Below are 18,152 nucleotides of genomic sequence, written 5' to 3'. Positions count from 1 at the left end.
GTAATTAACATGCCTTGTTTGTTTTTGGTTCTTCTGAAAGCAATCAAGAAAAGGAATGGAAAGGAAAGAAGTGCTCAGAGGGCCCCCAAAAGCACTCTGACATTCCCAAATCAGCCAGACGATGAATTACGCAGTGGGGGTATAGGGCTAAGTGGGTCCTATTTTGTGTTGTTCAATAACACTAGGAAACATGCTGTAATTCAAAGCATTGTTTCTCTTCAAGTGTCTCCAATCAGCATCACGTAGCTTTTGGTATTATTGCTTGAGTGATTTCAGTGTACCAAGTGTCTTTGAGTAGTTGTTGAAGGGGATAAAACTAAGGAAAAGAAGAGGGTAGACAGAGGGAATTTGACGACAAAGACTGAGCATTTCATTGGTTTGTGGATGAATTCCTTGGCTAGTACCTCTGGGAAATGGGATGGTTTGTAGCAAAGATTCCCAGGCATACATGTTCTCAATAACAAAGAGTCTGTGGGATGCTGTGTTGGTGCGGGTGTTTTTAGCTTCAAGAAACCTTGGACCCAATTCAGGGTGGCTTGAGCCATGAGGGGGGTTCATTATCTTGCATAACAAGTCCCAAAGTAGGCATGCTGCACCCAAGCCACACCAGGGCTCTGGCTCTGCTTCTCTGTGGCTTTCTGGATTTGTCCTCTTCTCAGTGTTCGTTCTGCCATAGCTCTGAGCATCTCATCAATTCACAACAGTGTCTTGTGGTCTCTTAAGCCCCAGTCTTGGCCAGACAAGTACATATTCACTAGGGAGTCCAAGGAACTGACTCTTCCTTTTTTTTTTTTTTAATTGAAGTATAGTTGATTTACAATATTGTGTTCGTTTCAGGTGTACAGCAAAGTGACTCAGATATATATATGTATTCTCTTCTTTTCTGATTCTTTTCCATTATAGGTTATTGCAAGGTACTGAATATAGTTCCCTGTGCTGACTCTTCTTCATGAGAAGGTGGTGTCATCCACATCTCTCCTCCCCTCTACCCCTAAATGTGAAGTGTCTCCCCACCCACCCCACCCCTGCCCCCGGCTTCTTTTATGAGTTTTTCTTCTATCTTTGGTTTTTGGTGACTCTGACATGCCTAGGGGCAATCTTCTTTGTATTCACCCTGCTTGGGATTTGCTGAGTTTCTTGCATCTGTAGTTTAACATCTTATCTATTTCAGAAAATTCTTAACATTTTTAATATATAAAAATACTTCTTTGTCCAATTTTCTCTCTCCTAGTTTTCTGGGGCTTCAATTCCATGTATGTTAGACTATTTGATATTGTTGCCTGGGTTTCTAATATCTTTGTTTTTAATCTTTTATTTTTTCCCACTGTGCTCTGTTTAGATCACTTATATTGACCTTTCTTCAGAATCTCCAATGCTTTTTTTTTTTTCCTGTGTCTAGAATTTTCAGGAATTTAGTTTGGTTACCCCTCTTTGTGTTCACAGCTCTTCACTATTCACTGGCTTTAAAGAGTTAAAGATACAGACAGATATAGATATAGATGTAGGTATAGATAGATTTTTTTCCCTTGGCAAGAGCAACAGTGTTCCACAATTTTATGTGGAAGTAGAACCTGCAATTGTTCTTAAATCTCTTAAATCATCCAGGAAACTTGTTAAAAAGTCATATTCCTGAGAAACACCACTAGACACCAGACATACCTAGGGTACTAAAAAAATTCCCTAGATGACTCTGATGCAGGAGTTCTCAGGCACTCTTTGAGAAACACTAATTTACTGTCACAAGCCTAAAATCAAAATACGTAGTGGCAGTTAGAAAATAGAAATCAGCTTCAATTGAGACCTTAGGAGGACCATCAACAAAGCTATCAGATTGCTTTACTAAACTCAAGTTTAAAAATAGAACAACTTAATTTAAACTAACTGATGTACATGGAAACTGACACACCCTAAAATTCCAAAAGCCAGGTAGTTATGCCATTTTTATATGGTACTGATTTCATGTTGAACGGTGGCTCCTCAGAGCTAACTGGAGACACAATGAGCTTGGGGAGAGGAGAGTATCTTCAGAGCTGTGTGTTGTGTAGGTGGACTTGTGTAATTCTTCAGAGGATCTCTGAAGAGGAATGTGAATTATGGAGAACACCTAGCTTTACTATTTCCCAGTAGACCCTAAGGTTTCATGGCCTGGAACAAATACTAAAAGCCAAAGAGTTAACTGACACATTGCGTGACTTTAATGATAAGTAAGGACTCTAATTTTTAAACAAACATACTAGAAATTGTACATTCAATGAGCACTGTTCCCACTATTTATGATAGCCAAGACATGGACACAACCCAAATGTCCATCAACAGGACTGGGTAAAGAAAAGGAGGTATATTTATACAATGGAATACTACTCAGCCATAAAAAAGAGTTAAATTATACCATTTGCAGCAACATGGATAGGCCTGGAGATCATCATTCTAAGCAAAGTAAGCAAGAAAGGGAAAGAAAAATGCCATATGATATCGCTTACATGTGGAATCTAAAAAAAAAAGGACACAAATTACCTACTTATTTATAACTTAGATGATTGATTTCTTGAATAAGTGCAAGCACATTTGACTGTCCTTTTTGATTGGATTACTGCATTCTGTTGATTCAAAAAAATAAAGCAAAACAAAACAAAAGAGTGCTGTCCTCTTGAAAATGGTATAATGCAAAAGGAGAAGTAAATTGAGTATCCCAGCTTCATTTGTTTGGCTCCCTAAAGAGCTGTGTTTGGGATTCTGAGTCTGAATCTAGCTCAGCAGAAAGAGTGCCTTGCCAGATCTTCTAGCAGCTAGCAAGGGCTGCCATGAACCTGGTTGGGGACAGTGGAAACACAAGTGCTGTAGATCTGCCCCTCCTGGTCTCATGGTAAGACCCCTGGATTTGAGATTTAAAGACTTGAGTTTGATGGCTCTGCTGTTTACCAGCTGTGAGATCTTGTGAAAAGATATTCTGTGCACCTCAATTTCTTTCAATTAATGGCAGTTAATCATAAAAAATATTTCCACATTCTACTTCAAGAGATCTGTACATGATAGCCCCCTCGATAACCCGTAAAGCACTAATTGTTATGTTATTCTTCAAGGGAGTCACTTTGGTAGGCTGTGATCTTATTCGCAATAATTTGGTCATTGTACGTACTACTTTGAGTACAGTTACAAACAACTTGGGAAGAACACTTTTATGTGTACCTTGTTTTCGTAATTCAGCTGGATTACCTACAAATTAGTTGATCATGACCTTTGGGTCTGAATGGCATGATTCTTCCCCCAAATTAAAGTCACTATCAATAGAGGAAGATTTTTCCACCACTGGGTTATTAAATAGAGTATGCCACAGGCTTTTGAAGATTCCTCCCAAGGAGGAATTGCAAAAATGATTTATACAATGGCAGTCTCATTGCTATTAGAATACAGTCTCCTAAGGACACTATATTAAAGGCCAAAGCTCACTTGAATGTATAACTTTCTGTTAGCTTGTTTAATAAATCAGTCATTTTGCATTAAAATCACGGCATGCATAGCAATATTCCCATGCTTTGAATCAGAATGATGCTTACAGGCTGATCCAGCCATAATCTCTAGGAATGCACAGTGATGTAAACAAGGAGCCCAGATGAACTCTCAGCTCCTGATAGAAAGGGGACTGGAGGTTTCTGGTGTTTACTGATAATATGTTAATCTCCAAGCAACCAACTGTTGGTAGCTCCAGAATGACAAAATATGGGTTTAATACAGCTGCGACAATCCTGTCTGTCTATAAGCACTATACTAGGTTAGGGGGCGGCAAGGAATATTGGCACCAAAGCAAAGGAAGGGAGGAGTGCCTTTCAACATTGGAGTCTGGGCTCCTGAGGGGGACACTGACTTAGCTCTAATCCTGAACTATTGCGGCGGGAGGGGCGGAACCTCTCTCAGGGGCGAATGGCCTCTGCCCTGGGCCCTGAGCTTTCCAAGGTCATACTGTGGCCTCCCTCTGACCATGAAGAGAAGAGTCCACAGGGCCACATGATGTAACCACCTTAAGTCCACTGTGGTAGGAAAAATTCTAAGATGCTACCTTCTTACCCCCTGTGTCTTCCCCTTTCCCTGTGATAGGACCTATTAATATGATGGATGTCCCCCCTGTGATCAGGTTATGTTATACGGCAAAGGCATTTGGAATATGTAGTTATTGTTCCTATCAGTTGACTGTAAGTTAATCAAAAGAGAGGTTGTTCCTGCTGGGCCTGACTTGATTGGTCAAATCCCTTAAAAGAGGAACTGAGCCTTTCCTGACAAGAGAGATTCTCCTGCTGGCCTTGAAGAAGCAAGTTGCTGATAGTTACAGCTGCAAGGAACTAAATTCGGCCAGCAACCAGTGAGCTTGGAAGAGGACCCTGAGCCTCAGATGAGACCCCAGCTCTGGCTGGCACCTTCATTGCAGCCTGGTGGGACCCAGAGCAGAAGACCCAGCTAAACCATGGCTGGACTCTTGACCCCTGGAAACTACCAGGTCATCAGTATCAGTATTTGTAGTGACGTGAGAACACGAATTCACTCACGTTCATCTTCTAGTCTAGTGATGCACCAAGCATGGTCTGTTTGCCACTGGTCCACAGTGAGCTAAATCAATGTTCAGTAGTTTCTATGGCAATTTGACACTTCTCAGTCATTTAAGTTGTATTTTATAGAAGTGTTGGTCTGTAGTGGAGAGAACACTTTAAAAACACAATAAAAATATTGCTTCAGCAGAGAAGCATGGTTCCAGCTCGTGATCTGGATGACTAGAACCCCGAGTTCTCTGCACAAAAGTCCCTAAGGCAGCTCCGAGGGCCTGCCCCATCCTCTTGCTCTGTCTGCCCATCTGAGGGCAGGTAGCGCCACTGATGCACTGACCTTAGGCCTGGGAGTGGCCAATGGGCAGCTTTTTATGGGGAAGTGAGGATGGAGCTTAGGCCGTGTGGGCTGGAGTGTCCTAAGGTGATGGAGCCCCTCGAAGTGGTGGCAGGAGGTGGGCAGAGGAGGGGCTGGAGGCCATGGCTCTCTCCCCCCATGCCCTCGCAGAGCTTCCTGACCAAACAGCGGAAGCCCAGGTTTCCCTGATTCAAGTATGGCTTCTGTGTCACTGTGAAGGTCTGCTGGTCAGTGTAAGAGAAAACATATTTCACTTCCTATTATGTTATCTTGGCTTGTACTTTTTAATATTCTAGACACATGCAGTGTGGGCTTCTGTCTGTGCTCTTGCATGGTCCTTGCACGTGTTAGGAGTGAGCCTGGAGTGTGGTCTTTTCTCATGACGCTTCCATGTTCTTCCCCTGGTGCCTCCAAACCTAGACACCTGGGATGCTTAAATGAAGGGCTGTGTTTCTTTGATTTTTTAGTGAGGCCCTGCTATAATGAACACCAAAGGGCTTTCTGCCCTGATTATGATTAGATTTTTACTTTTTTTTTTCTCAATTACATGACAGTGGGTCATCCTAGATCCATGATACGCAGCAGGCACCAGGGACGCATCGCCTTTCTTGAACAACATTTCAGATCCATGGCAGAGGGCGGGTGCATCTGCCACAGTGTGGTCGGGTGAGTAGTGGCCCCAAAGATACCTCATTCCTAATCCGTGCAATTTATGGCTGTTACCTTATGTGTCAGAAGAGGCTGCAAATATGATTCAGTTAAGGATACTGAGGTGGGGAGATTATCTTGGGTTACCTGGGTGGCCTCTAAATGCAGTCCCAAGCGTCTTTATAAGAGGGAAATGGAGATCTGACTCAGTAGAAGAAGGAAATACGGCCTTGCACTGTGATGCTGCACTGCTGGCTTTGGAGATGGAACAAGAGGCCACAAGCCAAAGAATGCAACTCTGGAAACTGGAAAAGGTGGAGAAAAAAGAGTCTCCCCCAGAGCCCCCAGGGGAGTGCGGCCCTGCCAGCACCTGGACCTTGGCCCAGCGAACTGATTCTAGATTCTGACCTCTCAGCCGCCAAGTTTGTGCGAATTTGTTACAGTAGGCCATCGGAACTAATATGGCAAAAACTGGGGCTCTTTCTTTCAGTCAGAATTGCAAGTCTGGGGTTTCATTGCCATCACTGTCAGTGTTCTAGGCACTTGTGGAAGCAAGCTTTGTGGAGCAGGCAGTACACATGAGAGGGTGAGGAAGAGAGTAACACAGGCCCAAAGGATGTGCTTCCAAAGCTGCGTGGATGGCTGGGTCCCAGCTGACACACTACTTTAGAACAAAAGAGTGTTTCCTTAAAATAACTGAAGGAATGTTGGAAAGAACTATGTATGTGTTTGGTTTTATGAATGTCCCACAGTGGACTTTTATGATGTATCCATCCCTGCTAATAACTTGACTGACAATCAAGGGATGCATTAGACTTCCATCCGTAAATGGTCCTGATCGTACCTGAGAGGGAACTGGTTTAGGGCTGCCTTCGGAGACTAGATCAAAATTAAAAAGTCAAACTGAGCAAAGGAAAACTCAGGGAGAAACTTAGGGAATAAAATTCCTGATCGAGATGTCCCAGCCTGGCGTCCTCTTTTGATCGGCAGGAAATGGTTGAGAAGCCTGTGTCTGAAAGGACTGGGATGTGACCAGGACTTGTGGCAGAAGAGCAGGGATCTCACTTCACCGGTCTCCACCGGAGCCCCGGGTCGTCCCAAGGACCGTGGATGCTCTGGAGGCCGAATGAGTGCCAAGCACTGGAGCAGACGAGCCGTATTTTCTCTCCCGTCTCCCCTGGGGCTCAGAGGAAAGGCTATTTTGAAAGCAGCTGCTGCACTTTTCCCAAATGTTCTTTCCTTGTTCCCTTCAGCTCCCAGCCCTTGAACACATTCTCTGTTTTACATTTTATACAGATGTGTGTTTGAGTCCAGCCTGGAAAAGCCTCACTGAATGTTCCTTGGGTAGCACCTCGTGTCTCCGTGATGGGCTTGTTGCTGCTGACTTTCATCTCTGCTTGACAAATGGTTTTTTTTTTTTTTATTTTAAAATTTTTTGAATTAGACCTTCTGGCCATGGTGTTGTCCAAACAGCTGCAAAACCGTCTCACTCAACTAGTCTAACTTTGGATTCAACTCACATCAGAATTAAAAACTGTAGTGAATAGACCTTACTGCCCCAAATCCATGTCCCTCCTCTGGCTTCCCTGGAGATTGGTGTTTGCCGGTTGTGGATGACAATGATCTGCGTGGTTAGAAGAAAGCTGCCCCCAGAAACACTTTATCTGTTTTCTCCGGTGTTCAACACATTCTGCCTGAGACTTATTGCTGTGTGTGCTTTTATCTCCCCTGGGACATGGAGACACTCAAGGCCAGGAAACACATCTTTCTTATTTCATATTCCACCCTGTTGGTTCCCCACTAACATTCCAGCAGCTGCCTCAGTTCCACGCTTAGTCCACAGAATGAACGGAAACCTTCACACACTAGTTATTTAACAAATTGGTAACAAACGTCTCTTGAATGCGCAGAACACCTAACCATTTTGACATGTTTTTAAATCTAATGTCTCATTTTACCTCAACAACATCCCTGTGGACTCAGTATAACTAGCGGTAACAGTTCCCCCAAACAGGTCAGAACATTGAAATCTAGGAAAGTTGTGACTTAAAAAAGGTCATGTTGCAAATTATTGGCAGGGTTCACATTAGGATCTTTTTCTTACTCTGCTGTCCTTACTGGGGAACCAACAGCATGATAGTTTAGTCTGTCTAGTTGATGGACAGTGAAGTCATAAACCTTGTTTTTGCGAGGTGGGAGGAGACGGGGACCCAGACATCTGAGTTGGGACCTGGCTGCAGGTCCTGCTGATGGGACTGGAACTGTGGTCTCCTGGACTGGAGAGTATCCATCAAACCTTCACTGTATGGAGAGCCCTAAAGGACAGCTGCTAGTTATGAATCACAGCAGATAAATTACAGTATAAACTTTGCCCTTTTTCTTAATGTAATCTCTTACTTAGACAAGTTATTTTGTTGGGAGGGAGAGTAGGAGGCTCCAGGGACTGGGACTTCCAGAAAGAGAATCTTACTCTTAGGTGCCTACGAAGACTCACGGAGCCCAGAGGGTGGTACAGACTCTTGCTTCCTTTCCCACCAGGGTCCTGTCGGAGGCCACCCTGGAGGTTTACTGGGATTTCCCTCCTCACCCACACCCCCTCTGCCCTCGGACCTCCCTTCTCAGGGTCCTCGGTGCTCAGCTGAGTGCTTTCATTCTTAAGGGACAGCAATCAAATCTTGAGATTTTCTCCAGAGAAACTAAAATCCCCAACTCCACTCACATTTATCTTGCAAATATTAACCACTTGTCATAGCTTGGCAGCCATGAGTTACTATGCTAACAGTGTCTGTCTCTGCTTAACCTTATAAAAGATGTATTCCCAGCAAATAACTGGTAAGTGAAGGCAAGAGAAGGGTGAGAAGGGAAAAAAACCCCAGCTTGTCCCACTTAGAGCTTTGGACCATGATCCTATCTCCCACTGTCTCCCACTCATTCATTTAACAAACGTTTGTTGAGGATTTGCCTTGTGGCAGGAGTTACGTCTGGGATATAAATGTGAACAGGACAGTCTTTGATGTAAGGGAGCTCATGGTTTAGTAAGGAAACGGGTTTAAAGGGAGGTAGACTTACAGGGACAGAGAAATGCCCAGCATGGCAGGTGAGGAGCACCTGCTGCCCTGAGTGAGGCCACACTTCCTGGAGAAAGGGTTGCTTGAACTGCCTCATTTTACAGGTGAGGAAACTGAGGCTCAGCAGAGAACCTGTGGCCAAATCACACTGCGTCCACGTCAGTGTGACGTGGTGTGAAGAAGTCTGGCTTCATCACAGTGAGAGCCCGGGGGTCGTCGGAGCAGACTTGGAAACAGCGCAGCCCGGGAGACTGAGGAGCACTTCTAGGAACAGGAAGAGGAGCCCCCAGAGGTAGCCTCAAGGAACGGGAGTGATGCCCTTAGACGTCCACAAAATGAGGTATGAGGGCTCTGGGGTTTGAGCAGATGTCCTTGAGTTGGGTGGGGTGGGGCAACCGTGGGGCAGGAAGGTTGAAAATGATTTGGGGGAAATTTCATAAAACATCTTCCTTTGCTTTTCCCTGCATTCACGTGTAGCCTCGCGCCACCTAACAATGATTAATAAGCTCAGTCTCTAGATACGTCTTTTCATCCCCAAACAGCCCTGCAAGGGAGAGTCTTTCATTATCCCTCCCTCTCTCTCTTTAAAAATAGATGAAAGACTGTGGTTTCAGAGGTTTAGTGACTCAGTCCAGAGCACACCTGGAGTTTGAAGCCTGGTTCTCGGACTTCAGAGGTTCTTCGCTGCCACACTAACACAGAAACCAGAGGCTGCCTTGACGTTAGCTTAAATCCGCAGACATCCAGCATTAGGCCAGTACAAAAGGGGGCCTGGGAGTGTACTGGCTGATAGTCATTGTCACTAATTAAGAAGTTTGTCTTATTAATCCTCACAACATATCTACGAGGACAGCATGGTTATTGCCCCATTTTACGGGTGAGGAAATTAAGGAACAGAGATGTTCAGTAACTCGCCCCAGGTCACACAGCTAGTAATGTGTAGGCCAGGATTTGGATCTAGATATGTCAGATTCTGAAGTCCATGTACTCACAGCTATAAAAAGTTAAATCATGAAAATTATGAAAATAAGCTAATACCACAAATGTTTTGATATTCTAAATCAGTGATTCTCCACTGGGGCAGTTTTCCCGTTCAGGGGACATTTGACAGTGTCTGGAGACGTTTTTGATGGTCACAACCGAGAGGGGTTGCTACCAGCATCTAGTGGACACAGGCCAGGAGTCTGCTAAACATCCTAATGCACAGGACAGCCCACAACAAAGAGTTCTCAGAATGTCAGGAGTGCTGAGGCTGACAAACCATGTTCTCTAAATTTAAATACATTTTAACGTATTTTGAAGAAATAGCCTATTTTTCACTCTGCTGTGAATTCCTAGATTAAAGGTCAGAGGATCCCGATTGCAGCTTCCTTCCAACGTTTACTTTGCTCCTTCTAGAACCTTTGGGGCAATGGGACCAGAGGCTCCCATTTCCAGCCTCCACGGGGATAGGTGATGTGAATGCCAGCAGTGGGCCCACCCTCATCCTGAGACCTGGTTGAGCCCACCGGGGCAGACCTCACCAGCCTCCAGGTCAGAAGCAAGGACACTGACTCAGGACAGTGGCAAAGGCAGGGTCCTGGAAGGTGGAGCATCCATTTCTCATTTGCTGGGTACTGTCAACTAAAAAGACAACAACAACAACAGCAACAACACACACACGCTAAAAGCTGAGCGTCACGTTTTATTCAGGGGCCTCACTGAGGACTATAGCCTGGGAGGCAGCCTCTCAGATCGCTCCATGGAAACCGTTCCAAAGACGGAAGGGAGGAGCCAGGGTGTGTGTGAGTTCCTGCTAGGAATAAAGTATATCGTCAAGCATTAAAAGATCATGAAAAATAGACGTCTCAACGATTTTAGGCTTAAAAACCTCATTGAGGTTTTTTCCTGATAAGCATCTTAACTATCTGGAGCCAGTATCCTGTTTTTCCTCCGTCCTGAATTCCCCTCAGGGCACACCACTGGGGCAGCTGCAGGGGCTTATGGCTTGATGCCAGACAACATTCATTATTAAACTGAATGACGGGCAACAGTTTTTGTCTGCAGTATTCTCCAGGATACAATTCAGCCTTTTCAAGTTTGAAGAACTTTTTGAATACCAAAATATATCAGGGCTGTGGCAAATTATAATGCAGGTCACACCCTTGGGGAATAATTAGGGCTTGAATCCCTGACATGCCTTGCTCTAATTTGTACAAAGACATCGCATGAGCTAGCAAAGATCCAACACTTCAGGTAAAAGTAGCTGACTTTTAGAGTCTTTTGATTGCAAAAATATATGATGACCCCTTAACTACTCTGAATTTGGTAACATGTTGAAGTGAATTTACATTTTATTAATCACAGCAATGCCTACCCTTTTGAAAGACTGTAATGCCAGTAGCCAGAGGTTGTTTATTCAGTCTACAGACGCTACTTGGCCCACATGGATTTGTGGACCCTTGAAATAACTCCACATGCGGCCACATGTCAGACAACCCTGCCCTGGACCATTGTATACAAAGTCCTTCTATTCCTTAACTTTAGAACTGATTTTAGGGGCAGAGGGCCAGTTGGCAATATATGAAAAATTTTAAACACTATTGTCACACAATAAAAAAATGCAAACCTTAAACATTTTCCATTTTCCCAGTTGTTTGAAAGAAATTATCCTTGGATAAAAACCAAAGAAATAATGGCATTATAACTCCTCTCCCAACCCTCTCTCCTTCCCAAGTGTGCCACAACTTTGTTGTTTCCATATCTGAAGACATCAGTTGTCTGATACACTAGTCCCATCTGATTAAAATATAACACAAGTTACATATACATAATGTTAAACTTCCCAGTGGCCACATTAGAGGGGAAGAAGAAAGAGGGGAAATTAATTTTAACAGTGTATTTCATTTAAACCATTATATCAAAAAGATTATCATTTCAACCTGTAACTGATATCTTAAAAATTAAGAATAAAGACTAGAAGTAATACACGTGCTGCCACGTGCACTGCGACACTGATAACCTCCATGATATAAATCAAAAGTAGCCCTAGCAAAACAATAAAGTTGTGTCCTACAGAAAAATACTATACACTGCGTTCCTTTTTAAATTGAAGATTTAAATGAATTGAAATGAAATAAAATTTGAAATTCCATCCCTCAGGGACCCTGGCCACATTTCGAGTGTGCAGCATCCGCAGGTGGCATGGCTACCATATTGGCTGGCACAGCTCTAGACCGTCCATGTGTCTTCACAGACTTGTATACTTCATAGGCCCCTTTACCACATGTCAGTGGCTTGGAGAGAAGTTCTAGAGTCTTCTCTGTGTAACATTAGAGCACTTGCGTGGCTGCTGTTAGGGTGCTCTTGTTTTATGTTGAACTAAGAAGCTGCCTGTAATGTCAGTCCATTTCAGGCTGATGTCCCCCCCTGTGGAGATGAGGAATCACCAGCTATTTCAGGTGCCCCAGTGATCACCATCCTCAGGTGAAGGGCGTTCCCAAGCAGAATGGTTTTCAGGGGGTCAGGCTCCTTTGACCTTGTCTCCAGGAGGGTGATTTTCAAAAGGATGAAGAAAGGCAAACTCCCGAGGAAAAATTTCGCGGCTGAAGGTCAGGCGGAAGCAGAGGAGGGATGAGGCCTTTAGGATCGCGGGCTCCCATCTCTGAGGGAGACCCACCCCCACACTTGGAAGAAGCCCTGGGGTGCGGTCAAAGCTGGGAGGAAGAAAGAGGATCCTAAAAAAACTCAGGCAGAGAAGTTTCCGTGGACACAGAGCAGCAGACCCGAGGTCTACACAGCTGCTGTGAAGCCGTGCACGGCCAGCGCCTCCACTGGCCTCTCTTCACAGTTTGAGAATATTTCAATAATGAGACACACCCCAAACATGCTTAGCATCACACCACCTACTGCTTCTCACGGCCAGCATTATTTGTCATCAAATTTGATCCCAGTGTTTGCCATATTATCGGATATCCTATGAAACAAAATCTAAAAATACAATTTTTTTTCTCTAAATCAGCCCTAACCTTGCACCTGGGGTTGCAACTATAGCATTGTTGTTTTGTTTTGTTTTGTTTTGACTTTGAAGGATTAGTTCACAATACTTAATTCCCCATCTCATGCTAGTCTCTGCTGTTTGCACTTGTCTTGGTATTTGAAGAATATATTTCCAAATTAAAGCGGTGCTACTTTTTAATCTCACGCATCTCTCCCATGCAGTTACGGGTTTGTGGATTTGCTGGATCTCATAACGTTTTCTATCTTCAGCGGAACACATCCAGTCACTCCCAATTGAAGTTCCTCAGCTGAAATTATTTTCATCTCTGCGAATTTCTCCAGAACTGTTTCTGTTATGGAGGATAAAAGGGATAAAGGATTCAAAGCTGCCCAGAGTCAGAGCCTCTTTAATACAGTTCTTGCGTCCAGAATTTGATTTCTTCCTTTCATGGAGGAGAAGTTCTGCAGTCAAGGATGGAAGGATTCAGGGAGTAGCTGAAGCAGCAGGTTTGCCTGGGCTTGTGTTTTGCTCTTGTGGGGGCTGCTGAGGGCCTTCTGGCATGTTCTAAGCCAGCCAATTAAAGCAGGAAAAGGCCCTTAGAAGAACTCTCTTGTCCCCAGTATACCTGTTAAACTTAGAACTTCCCGGAGAGCCGCCCAGTGCTGCTTGTGCCCCTTGAGCAGATCCTCCATGCTGCTGTATGCCTTTCTGAAGCCTTCTTGCAAACCCTTGTTCGACTTAGTGTAGCGAAATATATTTATCAGAAACAAGAAGGGCTGTAGCATTAAATGCTTCTGCCAACCACCTCATTAAAATATGCAGTTGTTGCCAGGGTCTGTGACCATACAACAGTTTATCTGTGCACAGTAGATAGTTTAAGAACTGTATTTCTGTTTGATTTCAAATAGAAAAAAAAAAGGCAACTTTTTTTTTTCCAGAAAGGTACATCGCCTCTGACTCTTAAAATAGATTTTCTTCTCTCTCCCTTTGTAATTGCTGTACACTGTTTGTTTTAATTCTTTAGAAAGAGTTCAACTTGTTAACGACATTAACCCCAAACAGAAATAATTGGCCCCCAAACTGAACTTGTTCTTTATGAGAGATGCAAGACTCTAAGGGATTCCAGCCTTCTGGAATCACTGCAGAATTTGCCCAGGAAGTGTGACATTGGCACAAAGGGAATAGAGGTGCCTTTTACCATGTGTATATGGACATGCATTCTGGGTTTTACAAATAGAGAAATACTGTACAAGTCCACGGGGCTAGTGAAGTGAAATGTAGAGAAAGAGAAGGATCCTTTTGTATTTTAAAATGGGGTAGTGTAACCAACGCAGAGAAAGGAGAGTATAAAGACAAAGCCACTTTGGCGTTGTTTGCTCTCTTTAATTCTCTTTAATGGCGCGTCAGAGAGAGAACACCATTTCACAGTATGGATGCAAGGTGCAACAAAAGTTTTAGAATAGCCCAAGCAATCTTGAAAAAGAACAAAGGTAAACTCATATTTCCCATTTCAAAACTTACTACAAAGCTACATTAATTAAGAGTGTAGTACGGGCAGAGGATAAGCATATGGACCAATGGAATCGAATTGAGATCCCAGAAAAAAACCCCATACATCTATGGCCAATTGTTTTCAACCAGAGTATCAAGACTGTTCAATGGAGAAAGAATAGTTCTCTCAACAAATGGTGCTTATCCATGTAAAACCAAATGAGTCCCCTGAACCCTACCTCACACCATACATGAAAACTAATCCAAAATGGATCAAAGCTCTAAGTGTAAGAGCTCAAATTATAAAACTCTTAGAAGAAAACATAGATGTAAATCTTCGTGACCTTGGATTTAGCAATGATTACTTAGACATGATACCAAAAGCATAGATAATCAGAGGGGGAAAAAGATAAATCAGACTTTATCAAAATTTAAAACTTCTGTAGGTCAAAGGACACTACCAAGAAAGTGAAAAGGCAGTCTACAGATTGTGAGAAAATATTTGCAATCTCATATCTGTTAAGGGTCTAATATTTAGAATATGTAAAAGACTCTTACAATTAAACAATAAACAGAAAAATAAACAAATTTAAAAATTGGCACAGGATGTGAATAAACATTTCTCCAATACATTAATGGCCCATAAGCACGTGAAAAGATGCTCTGAATCTTATCCATCAAGGAAATGTAAGTCAAACCACATGAGGGACCATTTCAGACCCACTAAGACGCTGTGATTAGAAAACATTTTTTAATGGAGAGTAACAGTTGTTGGCTGGATGGGGAGAATGGAGCCCTCATGCTGCTGGGACTCTAAAATGGTGCAGCCATTGTGGAAAACAGTTTGGCTGTTCCTCAAAATGTTACGTGTACAGTTGCCATCTGACCCAGAAATTCCACCCCTAGGTGTAGACCCAAGAGAACTGCAGATATATGTTTATACAAAACTTGTACATGAATATGTCAGAACAGCATTATTAGTAATAACCCCAAAGTAGAAATAACCCAAATGTCCATCAGTGATGAGTAAACAAAATATGATCTATACACACTGGACAATGAAACCGAAAAAGCACCTCACGTATTAGCATTTATTCCCCATGCCCTCTTTTCCACAGCCCCTGGCAACCATTAAGCTACTTTCTGTCTTTATGGATTTGCTTGTTCTGGGTATCTCATTTAAATGGAATCATACAGTATGTGGCCTTTTGTATGAAGCTTCTGTGTGTGTGGGGGGGGCTGGCTTCTTTCATTTAGCATAATGTTTTTCAAGGTTCATCCAGGTTGTACCACATATCAGTTCTTCATTACTTTTTATTGCCAAATAATATTCCATCATATGGGTATACTGCATTTTGCTTAGGCATTCATCAATTGATGGACGCTTGGGTTGTTTCCACTTTTTTGGCTACTATGAGGAATGCTGCTGTGAGCACTTATGTACAAGGTTTTGTGTGGTCCTGTTTTCATTTCTCTTAGGTTCTTGGGTTTATTTTAATGGCTGTAAAAGTTTTCCTGACTTGGAAAATAATAATTCCTTTCCTGACAAGTATAAAACTTTCTCATCAAAAGATAGGAAACTGACTCTGTTTTCCCTCACAACGTCACATCCTTCAGGCGTTTAGAGCTCAGCGGGACCCTCGGCGTCCACTGGGTGGGACTCTGATTTTGGTGAGGTGGCCGCTCGCTGCAAGTCAGCCAGCCGGTGATGACTAAGATGGGTGCAGAGCCATGTCTTCCAGCTCCTGCCTGCCCCTTCCCATCTACATGTACATGGTGAAGGCTTTAATTCCATGAGTCTCACCCAGAGTGAGCCATCAGTCTTGCAAGAATCTGGAAGGGGAATGCTCACATGGAGAAGATGAGTCCTCCCAGAGGGGGACCCATCCCTCTTTTCCATAACTTGCTGTGGCACCTGTAATTCCACCAGAAGCCAACCCCCTGGTTAGATGAAGGGCTCAGAAGTGGAAAGGCCTAGGAGAGCCAGAGGGCAGTGGGAGAGAGTGAGATGGGTGGGCTGGCAGGCCAGCCAGGAAGCGCATTCCACGTGAAGGCAGTCAGTTCAGAAGCTGCAGGAGCTGTGTTCGTGGAAGACCTTGGAGGCGTGGAGTCAAGCAAGTGGCCTTTCAGCCTGATCCACAAGACTTGGCGTGTGGGCCATGCTAGCCTCCCTGATCCGTGGACTAGTTCTGGCATCACAAGGGCTCAGAAATGTCACCGCAGAGGAGAGCCAGGCCTTGCAGGGTGGGCTCTCTTTATGAGCCCAGTACTCACAGTAGCTTTAGACTGCAGCCAGAGAGGGAGGGGGCCCTTGTTCCTGAGTCATGAGGCCCTGCTACCCTAGTACCCCTTGGTTAACTAGGGAGAACCTTTGAGGAGATGATGACTAAAGTCCTGTGTAGGGACTAAGAGCCCTCATAACTTGGGCTGTAATACTGCACTCAAGGGCCAGCTATTCTGGGGAAACTTAGAATTTGTTTCTAAAACAATATTTCTGTTCCACAGCACATAGAATATTTTACAATCCAAATGGGCTGGTGGCCTCTTGGCTTGCATTAGTGAGATGCTATTATCTCAATAAGTGTAAATCTCCACTCTTGTTAGTTTTGGACAAGCTTAGAGGGCCTCAGATTGCTGTTCCATGGTCTTGCTCTGAGCTTTGCTACAAGCGTACGAATGCACAGACGAAAAGAACAGATGTCAGAGCTTCCAGAAGATCAAAGTGCCGGCACTGCCTTAGAAAATCTGCCTAGGCCACGTAGTTCTCTGCATCTGCAGAAAGACTGTCATAAATATTCAACCCAGATCTGCTCAGTTGAATCAACTCTAGGGCAGACCCAGTCTTTACCACTCTTATGGAAGCCGAAGGCTGGGGCACAGGTGGCCATGACTGAGAGCCAGTCGTTGGTGGGACTCCTGGGAACATTTGTCACTGCTGGTGCCCCTCCCCCTTGCATTTGTCCCTTCCTCCAATAGCCTAATTAATTTGGTACAAAGAAAATCTTCCCTCCTCTCTACGAAAACTACCCTAAACTTGTTTTCATGGTTGTTTGTCTTTTCACAACGGAAAATAAGAACATACTGTTTCTAGCGTTGTGGACCGCGATTCCAGACAAGGGGAAACCAGAAGGGTTTTATGACTCAGGAAAAGAGAGTTCCCAGAGGGGCCCAAGCTGTTTTTCTTCCATCCTTCCCTATTACCATTCTCCGATTCTCTGAGTACTTTTCAGAGTTTCCCCTCCACACTCCCGTCTTCTTTTTCTACCCTCCACCGCTTCTCCGCAGGGCAGGTCCGAATTTCTGCCTGGGCTTCTCTCTCATATTGATGATTGCATGAAAATTAATTTTTCTCTTGTGGATAAAAAGAGCAGATGCCCGTAGGATGATTTTTAAGAAGAGAAGCTCTCCCAGATGCCCACTCCTGACTGAGCTGACTCCTTCTGCAGGATGCTTCATTGACGCTACACTGTTTTGCAATATTTTATTCAACTGGCTGGCCGACTCCATTATCTTTTAAATTGTGTACTTTTCTATGAAGATGTCTCATCGGTACAGCTGGATAAAACAAATGTTGAATGGGAAAAAAAATCGAAAGCAGAGATTTTTAAGACCTACCCTTAACCTCATTAAGGTCATCTATGCCAAAACCGGCATCTGGTAGTAAAATCTGTCTTTTTCAAACATTATTTTCTCCAAAGAACCATCCAGCAGTTGCTACTATGTGAAAGTTCTTTAGCCATTTATTCTCTTTGGTTTTAACAGCCATGTCTTCCTGGCCGACTTTGCCTGGTGGAGGTTATCACCCAGCACTCAATAGACTCAGAGTCCTGATGAAATCATGACATCCTGTCAGAGAAATTACCTGCCACCGGGAACAATAATCGACAAGAGGAGTGCCTTTTGCCATGTGGTATGGGCTGTCTCTGTCCCCAGATATGCAGCTCTCGTGGTGTGACAAATCGTTTGTGGGACAACACCCTTTACTGCCCAGACAGTTAGACAAAACACCCCATTGGAGTGGAAACCGCAGCCTGGGCCTCTGAATAAGAAACATGTAAAATCACACCTGCTGGCCA

At 43.8% G+C, this 18,152-nt stretch overlaps 1 long non-coding RNA gene across 1 annotated transcript in view; it reads left to right on the top strand.

Moving 5' to 3' along the window:
• LOC116283442 (uncharacterized) overlaps positions 1-18,152 on the top strand; it is a 41,983-nt gene that overhangs the window by 10,662 nt on the left and 13,169 nt on the right. Inside the window, exons 2-3 of the long non-coding RNA XR_004193023.2 lie at positions 5,445-5,556; positions 8,711-8,946. This is a non-coding gene — a long non-coding RNA (uncharacterized lncRNA). The remainder of the gene's footprint in view (positions 1-5,444; positions 5,557-8,710; positions 8,947-18,152) is intronic.

Source organism: Vicugna pacos, chromosome 15 (genome assembly GCF_048564905.1).
Source record: "Vicugna pacos chromosome 15, VicPac4, whole genome shotgun sequence".
NCBI classification, from domain to species: Eukaryota; Metazoa; Chordata; class Mammalia; order Artiodactyla; family Camelidae; genus Vicugna; species Vicugna pacos.
Note: the sequence above shows the minus strand (reverse complement) of the source record. Positions and strands in the feature narration are given on the sequence as shown.